We start from the raw sequence: 11,246 nt of genomic DNA on the forward strand, positions 1-11,246 counted from the left end.
AGAAATGGTTTTTAACAACGAAACCAAAATAACCAGATTTTACGTCTAAAACATGTAAGTGCTTTGAACATTGTTCTATTTCAATGTAATCGATATTATAATCGAGCCTTACGAAATATACTTGTATTGAAAAGAATTGCCCAGAAATCTTCTGCAAATCACAATCAAATTAACCTTCAGCACAGAGAAAAACTATATTATATATCTACAAACTAGTCGTTGTATCATTATCCTTTTTAAACTTTACCGTTACAAAGTGTTAAAGTATGCAATTTGCTTTCAACTTGCATATTGTGAAATGAAATCCTTTCTCGGCTGCTTCATCACAGTACAGAAATTGTATGACAAGCTTGTGAATGACCTATTTAGACTACAGTTCCTAACAGGTATATCATTAACATCGATGTCACAGAATAGTCCGTTACCGTCAATGACGACATCAAATTATGTCGTAATAATAATTAGTTTGATATCGGTAATAATAATAATATTAATTTGCAGCTACCAAAGGGCTTATGTATGATTTTTGGTTCGTGTCCAACTCCGATATAACGATTAGCGTCACATTCAAGTGATGCAGTAGCTTCCAAGTCATGTGCCAAATTCGACTCTTTGTAGGTTAGCGACAATTCTGTAATCGATTTCATATACACAAATTGAAAATTATATTTTAGAATTCCATTTGACATAAGAAAAAGCTAGAGATCAGGTAGTAAGTAGTCAACAATAAATCACGTTACATTTAGGCATTTAGTATTATGTAGATTAGATTATATTATATTAAATTTTATATCTACAGATTAAATGATTAGTAATTTTTTTTTCGTAGATGTACGAGTATGCAGGTTTCCTCACGATGTTCCCCTTCACCAAATATCAAATGACGTTTCGTACATCAATTCCTAAAAACTCATTGGTACGAGCCGGGATTTGAACCCGCGACCTCCGGATTGAAGATCGGACGTCATATCCACTCAGCCACCACCGTTCAAAGGTGTATGTGAAGTCCCCATCCGCATTGGGCTAGCGTGGGGACTATAGCCCAAGCCCTGTCGTGCATGAGAGGAGGCCTGTGCTCAGCAGTGGAACGTATATGTGTAGGCTGAATTACTATTGTTATTTATTAAGTATTTTTTGTATTTATTTATTATAAATGATCGACTTAGGTACCGAAAACTACAGATATTCGGCTACAATATGGTCTTTGCAAGATTCCCTACCCAATTTCAACAATTTCTATCAGTAGTTCTACTTCATAATAATTTCGTCTCAGTGTATATGATTAAAGTTGACCTTATCCGTGTCCACACCTCAAACCTAACATGTTAAAACTGTCAACAAGTTTCGGTGTGAATGTCGATATTCATGATCGGCTTACGGCGCCGCTGCCAAACACGCGTTAGCTTAAGCATTATTGACCAAAATTTGCTGTTGTAGAAACAAATTTGCTATCTGATATTGGCCAAATAATTTTAGTTATTTTTAAAGTGAAAACTTCTTAAGCGGCGCTGTGCACTTTTTGTGATGGGGAAAAAATGTTAAACTCGCGTCAGGATCACGTGACCGTCAGATTGAAAATTCGTAAGACGGACACGTGACATTATGGTGACGTGCAAATTGAATGTCATCGAAGCCTGGTTGCTTTTGAAATATCGTATCTCATTCAAGTGTGACATTTTATTTTCTTCATAATCAAAGTGCTGTCATAACGGTTAAAGAGGTTTAATCTTTGTTAATTGTGTTGTATTGTATCTTTGTGTTGTTGGGTGTCCATGATTGTAAATACTCAAATTTTTCCTTGACTTAGAAGTTAAATAACAGAAAAGAAGCGTGATTGTTTTACTTAATATGATGATGGACGATTCATTAACATTTACTGATTGTGTAGGCTGTAGTCCTGCTCACGTCTCATGATTGTTATATATTAACATTAAAATTCGCATTTCAAAATATCTTCCACACTTAAATTTATTTAGGTACAATAGAGAATTATCTCTTTTTATAAAACTGCTACTCAATTTCTCCAAAATATCAAAAATGCACAACGTTAATATTCAAGTTTTCACTTCTGCCGGCACTCCCGGAGTGCAATCCGATTTTTTTTACATGTATGTTATAACCTATACTTTGTATCTTTAGGTATGTAAAGAAAAGTAAACAAACATTTTTTTTACACTTTCGGGTAGTTATAACATTTATTGGTTAACCAACCAAATTTAATACAAAACCCTCAATTGGTTTAAGGAGCCATTTGAGGGTAGATTTTGTCTACTTTTATTTAAATACCTAAAGATACAGAGTATAGATAGAAAAGGTTTTTTTTAATTTTTCAGTATTTTCCTCTCAAAGCGTTATCATACAAATTATAACTCGTTCTAACCTGTATAACTGCAAGGTGAGGAAGCTAACTAGGTATTATAAATACAGGTCTTACTATCAAAACTCCTTTTCCAATTTTGTCTTAAATCAAAATAAATTTTGCTGAGCTCTGAGTCTGTTTGTTGGATTTCCAGTAATTCATAAATAGGCATGCATTGACAAGTGAAGTAAAGTGAATTAGCTACGAATGGGAGCTGGTACGTAAAGCAATTAAATTGCAAGTCTATCACCATGGTATTTCGTTTGCACGAGTAGGTAAGTCAATTTTCTGAAATTCGATTTGCCTGTATTTTCTATTAACATTCAAAGCGGTTAAATTTTCTCCTTAAACTGAAAATAGTATGCCTGACATAAAATTCATGTGATTAGAGGAAACAATATTAAGAAAAATAAATACGTTATACATTTTAAATAAATAGTACATTACGATACAAGTGCGAAAAATATGAAATTCGAACCGAGTGGCAATAAATTAAAACACTACTGAAGGGAGTATTTTAAATCGGCCCGAGTTGCGAGTTAGCTATTCACACATGAATCGTACAATACAACGTTTTACAGCACATATGGCCCTTTCAATATTCGACATAGTTATGCAATGTGCTAATTATCGCACTATAGTGCGGTAAAGTAGCATCATAAGTACTGTAAATATTTTAACATTAGGGCAGTGTATTTATTAAATATCTATTTATTTTTCTTTTCTATCTGTTTCCAATCAGAATGCTGCTATTATATTTGAAGGAATTCATTAATAGCTTGGCTAAATGAAAGTTTATACATGACCTAAATATATATGGTTTTTAGGAAAGTTATATGTAACCTTAAAACGATTCAATAAATTGCAGAAATGTATTTACACACTAATTTTTCCAATTCCAATATCATTCCATACAGTATGCGGCCTCTGAATGTAAACTATTCAGCAACATCGGCAGCATAAGCTCACTCCATTCATAAAACGCTCCAATACCACAAAAAATCCAAGAGAATGATCCCACCATTCGAAAACGTACGATAAATCCTCAAAAGCAAAACTAACTCTACTCGGCTCCCAATAGATACCAGCAGATTTATTGCCTCCGGGTACAGACATGCGCATGAAAAAATGCCAATTTGCCATGCCTAGTAAGAGAAATGTGGGATTCCAGACCGTGTTAAGAAGAAAATAATCTAACCTCCACTTTTATAGTTGTTGTAATTTTATAAGTGTGGAATTATTCGTCAACGTCTGTCAGATCTAAAATGCTTTCGATAATCGAAATCGAATTTCGAAATCGTCGTATGTTTTTTTGTCATTTTGACATTTCTGTCTGTTAAAGTAAATTCCGTAATGCAATTTAATCTCTCTAATAAAACTTCTCAAGCCTCTATTAAATAGGGTACTTTCCTAATAGTCAAATCAGTTTCTTTTTACGAACTCTCAAAAACGATTAACCACTATGAAACTCAAATCAAAACTGAACTCTAACGTTATGGTTAAGTCACCTACTTTTTTAGTTATATCTGATTTATTAAATAGAAATTGTGTCCAAACAATCTGCACTATTCGTTTTTCAAAAAAAAATATTGTGCTTTATTTTGTCCATGGTGTAAAATAATTTATTTTAAACACATGAAACTTCCATATTCTCTTTCTAACAGAAATATCAAAATGACAGATAGGAAATAACGATTACCAACAATATTTTAGGTCTGAAAGTATTTACTGTGACAAAGTGTAAGTAAGATTACCCTTAAACCAGCGAATCTATAACCGGCACAACCAAAACTAAAAAATAAATGAAATTAGTAACATGTGTCCCGGTTTAACTGAATAAGATATCTCGCCAGCCGGAGTGAGAGCGTCGTTGTGATTCACATTTAACCCTTTTAAGGGCAGACGAGTATCAGAAATGACGAAAAATTTAACCCTGTCATTTTGAAATGAAGTTTAAAATTATTGTTTGTTGTTCCGTTGCATCCAGATTATTAAAATATGCTTTTTTTATATCTCAGTGAATCTATCGCTTTTTATTGGTGATATTGTGTTTATTTTGATTATCATTTAGTTACAATGGCTTAATTTGTAATGGACGTATTTATATATAGCAGATGACTTATTATATAAAAGGTTTGGATAGAGACAATAAATTCAATATATCCCAATATTAGTTATACATTATATATTATGTTTTCAATATTCTCTTTGACATACAGGAAAACCTTATCTGCCGCTTATAAAACATCGCTTGTTGTTAAAATTATAATAAAAATGACGGTAATCCGAAACCTTCACTAGAGCAGAAATAACTCGAAATTTATTGGACGATTCAAAAAATCATTCTTATTATTGTTATGAACAAGGAGACCCTTGGTATTTACGTATTTTTTGTTTCAATTTCTAAAGCAAAATCTGATATTCAACAACGCCGATAGTGCTCACTGAAACTCCACCTGAGTTCGACAATTTTATTACCTATTTCCTTTCTTGAATGAAACTATAGGTAAGGTTAAATAAAAATAGTGCACATTACTGCAATGAAAACTATTTTTTTTAAACAGTGTGATTAGATTAGGGAAAATTATGACAGTTGGTTTTGCGGACAATCTATGGCATATAGGCGCGCGCGCGTTGATGTTTTTTAACCGTAGTCACAGTTCAAATTTCAACGGAATTTTAATAGACTGTTTCTAATAAACATTTTTTGATTAGGCTTTAAAGTATTCTTTAATAAACTAGGACATGAAACAGTTAATTAAGACAGCGGGAGGTCACAAATCCGATCTCGGCGCATCCAGTTACGCAATCACCAAATTCAGTGCAACTCGTTCTATCTCTTACTCACCATACTTACGAGCGCTAATTTTCAAAATTTCCAAATCTGCTATTAACAATAAACAGCTCCTGTAAACAAAAAGCGAGACAAAACTTACCTGAACTTTTACATCCGAACTAATTACCGGTACCAACGTAATAATGTCACTCAAATTAATTGTCCTTTTCACACCAAGTCCGTCGTAAACACGCACTTGAAACTGTGAAAGTTTATTATTCGGCCTCGACGCGGCGTATGCGAAAGTTAGCCAGGGCGGGCGAGCGAGTGGAGGGGTTGCGCGCCGCCCGTGAAATGGCGGGCGAGGGTGTCGCCGGAGCGCGGGGGCTCGCGGGAAGCGAGGGTGGAGGGCGCGATACGTCGTACTTGTACTTGGTAATCTTGGTCTAACGCATGCGTTGTCCGCCTTCTACGCCCGGAGAGAGATGACGTCACGCGCGATCCGCCACACTGCCGCCCGATCTCGATCCTCGGCGCGACCCAGACACTTGATTCACACGGTCCATGGAGCGGTCTACCCGAATTGTTACGTTTTGAGCCGTAAGACAGACGCTTTTATTCAGCAGTCGTATTCTAATTCTGATATAAATTTCGCATCGAATATCACGTGAAAGTCATAGCATGTTGTAATATTTATTTAAATATAAGGAATAAGTCAACTTAAAGCGCACAAATTGTTAGTTCGAGCGGTTTCAAAATCCAGTGTTTATTCCATCGTATGTTCACCAACGAAAACATGTTTACCTAACACCACGAGACGAGCCTCAGTAAACATCTCAACTTGTATATCTAGAAAATACACTTTTCTTTACACTTCGCTGTCTCGTGGCCGCAGCGATTTAAAAATACGACCTCCGTTTACGTTTATTACAGTTATACTCATATTTATCATGTGGCTCTTTTATGGGATACTAAGCCTTTATAGCTCTGCCAACCCGAAAGCACTTCAGCTGATAGAAGGTGAAAACTGGGACGAATTAAGACTTCAAGATGAAATTACGGTGCTTAATTTAAAAAGTAATCTCTCTTTGTGTATAGAAATAATTAAAACTATAAATTATATCATTGTTTATGCCATAATCAGGTCTTTAGTTTTCCATGATTTTACTAATATTTTGCGTAACTCAAATAAAAACCGGCCGAGTTCGTGTCAGACCACGCATAATGGAGGGTTACGTACGGGTTTCGTAAAGCCATACTAACTTTGCGGCATTAACGCCGTTTTAATACGAAGAAGCTCAATCGGTCATATTGATGAGATTCGCCTATTCTCTAAACTAACTTCTCAACTATTTATTTATCTTGAAATTTTAAATAATATTTATTTGAGATTCTCACAATTAGCGCTTTCATTTGATATAATTATAACACAATATAGTTTGCCAAACAATTTTTTTTTCTGTACCCCACTAAAGTGACCCCTATGTATAAATTCATTTATTTACATTACATGTCCATCTTCAAATTATATAACGGGTTACGTTAAATAACGGGTTAGCACTGATTGACTAGCACGCTATGTTTTCTCGGATTAGCAAATTAATATTTTTGTTTTGATTTATATTTTATTAATTTTATTAAAACAGATAGACCAGCTATAAATGTTAACAAACTACGAGTAGGTATTTCATACACTTTGCTATACCAAAATAATCAAACAGTTTCAAAGCTACAGTCCCTGCTGGCGAACAAAAACATTGAGGGAAAAGAAAGAGCTTGTACGTAATGGAAACTATATAGCCAAGGGTCAATGGGCGGAATGTACACCTCCAAACTTCCATAAAAAAGGCACTATTTTGTAGAAACACAACAGCTGTTAAGCCCTTCTGTGCATAGATCTCATTGCCACCACAGACAGAAGATTGCGCTCCTTTATGGAATTACAAGTTAAGATGACCGCCCGCGCCGGTAACGGTAGACCGTTGTACAAAATTCCGCTTTTCACACTTCTCGGATCTCATCTCATTTTGTAATTTTGTAAAACTTCGTATAAAACACGATTTTAAATAAATGTGATGCTTTATTACCGTGATTTAACGTTAAAGTTAACTTTATATACTGTAATTAAATTTTTTTAGAGTAGCATTTTAAGTGATGAGTAACGATTAGAAAAAAAGTACGAGGAAAAAAGAGGGGCTCCTGAATACTATTGTCTACATACATAATGATATAATCAAAACCAATTTTCAACAAGACGTTAATATCCTTATCTGGTCTCTAAAATATCTAATTGATTTATTTAAATATTAAAAATAGATGCTAAGTGAAGATTTTAGCTTTTGGGACTGACGTATAATAAAATAGTTATTTATTCTATTGTATATCTATGACATAACAATAAGTTAATTATGTCTTAGTATTAACTTGCTGAATGTAAGCTGACCCCAGTCGAGAATTATCTCATATTTGCGAATTATTATATTTAAAAATATTTTTAATTCTTATTACGTACCATGTTATGCACAGTATGCCAAACGAAAAATTAAAGCAATTATACATTTTGGACATATCCCTTTAAATTCTCAGATAAAATCAATTTCAAACCAAATTATCGTCTGATTATCCAGCAAAACTCAAGAGTAAAATAGTACGAACTACGTAAATCTTAACCATTATTAATAAATCATACTTATCATAAATGTAGGCAATATCGAACCTCAGTAGAGTGAATAAAAACATTAAAAGAATATACGGAATTGTGAACAGGAAGGCAGCAATACCATTACAGGCAATGTACTTACAAGCGTGTTATTTTATGCTATTCTGCAGTCAAGTGAATTCTTTCTTTACAGCTGGCTATTTGCTCGCTAGAATTGCGGTTGCTGTAAAACCGGTTTTCAGTTTAAATGGTCAGTCAGACAGAAAGCACTTCTGCCGTCTTTACTAACTGGCTCTACAGTTTCTACAATGCAATCGGTGCACTTTTTATATTTTTAACAGATACTCTTAGAAGTTGTAATGACTTAGAGAGGTAAAATTGTATCAATAATAAGTCTACAACTTATAGTGCAGTTATCGCCAAAGTAATCATTCACTAGCAGTAGAATCAGTGTGGCTACCACCAGTTCGGCACTGACATAAACGATATCGAGAATGCACTTTATATGCATCTCGCTCGTACTCGCATATAAGTGCGAGCGTGATGTATAGAAAGTAAAATATGTTCTCGATAGCGTATATGTCAGTTCTGACACTGTCAGTGAGTCATGGTACGGGTACGTATGTTATTTAATAATACCTATCGAAATTGCAGGTTCCACACATTGAAACAAAATTAAACTTTAAACGACCTTATAAAACTTTACGAACCTCAATTAGTTTATGTTTTATTCCTTTCTTACAAGTCATAAATCAAAATGACACATTTAAACAAAGAATTAATACGTAATTGAGCGTTTATGAAAGACGATTTTTTTTTTAAATAGTAACGTAAAAGCGGATTCGTAATCGAATCATATTTCACATACGAAAACAATAATAAATTACTTTTCCATTTTCATAAAGTTCTCGATGACTGGACTATACGAACCATCCAGTAAATACAAAACAGGCATTCACAATGTTTGTCCACGCTCCAACGCGAGCCATGTCCAAACACTATTAATTTACCCGACTCTATCAACTCCTCTCCTGTCCTGCCAATATCTCGATTACTGCATTATTACTCGGCTACCAAGCACTGGATGAATATAATCGGAATCGATTTCGACACTTGTCGAAGTTGTGAATGAATACTACTGAATGAATGAATATGGAATTCATTCTCTGTTAAGAGTATTAGATAGAATAGTTAGATTCTTATGTATAGAAAAATCACAACATTGTGGTTTTCCAATGTGTCGTGATTAGCGCTATGTCCCCATTTATTTTAGTTTAGTCCATAGGAGTGGTCCAAATCTTACATTATTTATGATTTATTATCCAAAACGTATTGGTGTAATGCCATTAAAGATATTTTTAATATATTTTCTTACAATTCTTGATCTGAATATAATAAGTACCTATAAACTTCAAAGTAAGAAATATTAATAGCTACAACGAAAATAAGTACATTGCTAATATCGTGGCTTCTTTCGTAAATACATATTATAAAACTCAGAGATTGTAAAATCTTCAAACAAAATGAAATGGAAATTTTATTTACTTTTGTTTTAAAATTTCTTTGTTCTTCCTGGTTCCTGTTTTTAATGCCGGACACAAATTGACGTTATTACTTTCTGATTTTATGGAGCTTATCTAGGCAAATAAAGGCGATTTGTATTTACAGATTATAGTAGTTACTTTAAGGTTCTTTCTTAAAACATAACCATAACATCCATAACGTATATTAGGCATATCATATTCGTAGGTATTAACTCCAGAACCATATTGCCTAACCTGGAAAGTTGTACACCCGTTTAGAGCCCCAAGGTAAGACTTATTCTGAATTACTATCAGTACTCTAACTTTTGGATTTAAAATTGTACTTATCTTATAATACTCTTTGGATATCCCAAAGATTATTATTATTTAAACTTTATTGCACAATAAACATAAGTACAAATGACGGACTTAATGCCTTAAGGCATTCTCTACCAGTCAACCATAGGGCAAAACAGAAATTCTCGAATGTGGGTGCAGTGAGAAATGACAACTATAAGAAATTTAGAAAAACGATTTACAATTTTGGACATTAATAACATTATTTACAATAAATATATATGAAATATAATATCAATATACATACATATTATAAAAACTATGCATATGCGCGGAGGAGGACTAACTCATAGGTGCTTGTGAAGCATACGCTTGAAAACAAACTTGCTTGGGGCTTGTCTGATTGTCAGAGGAAGTGCAAAAATTATTTCTTTACCATAACCAAAATAAAAATTAATTAATTTTGGGCATATTTGTGAATAAGTATAATATACATACTTCGTGTCATTCACGATGACGCGCAGATTTCTCAAAACTAACCTTTTGTAACATGACATTACGAATAACGGCACGCGTCGTCGCGAATGACACGATCTATACAGCCCTAACAGCCCTTCGCCGGCAACTGGTTCCTACTTTTACAAAGCTGGCTTCGAAATGTGATTATATTTACCCCTGCAAACACAGCGACGGGGGAACCCAAGTTAACAAAAACCGTGAAAACGCGTTTTGCCATATCTTATTTACAGTAATAAAAGCACGCTTCCAAACCCAGGAATTCAATAAGCACAGTTGATCGATCACGGTTCTTCGGAGAACTCGCTGAAAGAGTTTCGATATTCTGAATTCTGACTGCATAATGTATCGCGAATGTTTACAAGTTTGCCCAGTACACCAATCAACGGGAGCCGGTCCGACAAAGCCTCTAATGGCTGATAATGGGAGGGGTGAATAACATTTTTGAAAATATTGTATTACCATCTGAAAAAAGCAAACGACAATCAGGGCCAGTTCGAACGTACACTGATATCAGAATGATGATCTCTGATGTCCTGATATAACTGATATCAGGTTCGAGCGCCATCTTAATAGTTAGCCTCGCGATTAATTCCTTTGTTTTTGCTCATTAATATCGATAGCTTATTATACAGTAAGCTAGTGTGATAGTGTGCAGTAAACGGAGAATTAATCTAGAATCGTGTTTAACCACCACTTTGGAGTCAACGGCCGGTAGTCCACGTGCTACTTGTAAAGTCCAGCTATCGCTTTACAAGCTAATAAAATCACCGTACACTGTCTTATACTAAGCGTATAATTTAGTCGTATTTAAAACTTCTAATACCTTGATACTGGCGAAATCCCATTGGCCTGAAGCCATAATTTTAAAATAATAAATGAAAACTATTTAACGCCTTAAGGCATTCTCTACCAGTCAATAGTTAGTTAGTTTGGTGCAGGATTGTAAAGAGTTTATATGAAAATAGACACAAGTCGAGACTATAATGATACTATACTTACGCAAATATATAGTTTTCAGATAAGAGAAACTCTTGTAACAGCCGAAATGTAAAGGAATCAAATAAGAAAAGTACATCGATCTACTTAGAACGTAAATGACCGGTCGAAACAATT

At 34.2% G+C, this 11,246-nt stretch overlaps 1 protein-coding gene across 2 annotated transcripts in view; it reads right to left on the reverse strand.

Moving 5' to 3' along the window:
• Positions 1 to 5,684, reverse strand: part of LOC133519996 (uncharacterized) — a 185,044-nt gene extending 179,360 nt beyond the window's left edge. For both annotated transcript variants that reach the window (XM_061854228.1, XM_061854227.1), the window contains exon 1: positions 5,296 to 5,684. The gene's annotated coding sequence lies outside the window, so the exon portion shown is untranslated. The remainder of the gene's footprint in view (positions 1 to 5,295) is intronic.
• Between the last annotated feature and the right edge of the window lie 5,562 nt (positions 5,685 to 11,246).

This window comes from Cydia pomonella, chromosome 7 (assembly GCF_033807575.1).
Source record: "Cydia pomonella isolate Wapato2018A chromosome 7, ilCydPomo1, whole genome shotgun sequence".
Taxonomy (NCBI): Eukaryota; Metazoa; Arthropoda; class Insecta; order Lepidoptera; family Tortricidae; genus Cydia; species Cydia pomonella.